Here is a 679-nt window from a genome sequence, read left to right on the forward strand (position 1 = left end):
AGGGGCGTGTGGTATTTGCTGCGGTATTGGGGCCACCAGGCCAGTTCGGTGTGGACCTTCCTTTGCGGGGTGGAGTGCAAAATGCTAAAGGAATGAGGCCCCTGGAGACCCCCCTACACACACACACGCCCCACTTTTACACTCTCCACACACACACCTTCACTTGCACACACATCACACAAAGGACTTCACACACCTGTATTCCCTCCTGCGCCCCCCTCCTCCTCCTCCTATGACCGGACACACTCACCTTCTAGGGAACACTCTCACTCACACACCTCCATGCACACCCATGCTCACACACACATGATCACACAGGACCTCCAGGCTACTGGACAAGGCGGCGTCTAGTTGGAGGAGTGCAAGGCCGGCTGCAAAGCCTCTGCTGCCTTAGAATTTAGGGGAAGCCCGGGCACCGTGGAGACCCCTCCTAACCCTCCCCAGGCCCTGACTTTGGGTGCGCCGAGGCTCTGGGTGAGGGTGAGGGAGGGAGGGGGCGCCTTGCGGGTCGCATGCTCCCTTTGAGCAGACCAGCGCGTTGCGAGGACGCGCTGACGAGTGCGGGCGCGGTCGGGATTTATGGGGACAGACAATATCACCCCTCGGAGGACACTTGAGTAACTGGAGTTTACTCTCCGTAATTACTCGGCTGATTTATCGGCGGCGCGGAGGCAGCGGC

At 59.8% G+C, this 679-nt stretch overlaps 1 protein-coding gene across 1 annotated transcript in view; it reads left to right on the forward strand.

Moving 5' to 3' along the window:
• The window catches only part of ZIC5 (Zic family member 5), a gene marked incomplete at its 5' end in the record, with an annotated part of 7,021 nt that overhangs the window by 714 nt on the left and 5,628 nt on the right, over window positions 1–679 (forward strand). The window lies entirely within an intron of this gene.

The sequence above is a fragment of the Myotis brandtii genome, unplaced genomic scaffold (genome assembly GCF_000412655.1).
Source record: "Myotis brandtii unplaced genomic scaffold, ASM41265v1 scaffold1028, whole genome shotgun sequence".
In the NCBI taxonomy this organism is placed as follows: domain Eukaryota; kingdom Metazoa; phylum Chordata; class Mammalia; order Chiroptera; family Vespertilionidae; genus Myotis; species Myotis brandtii.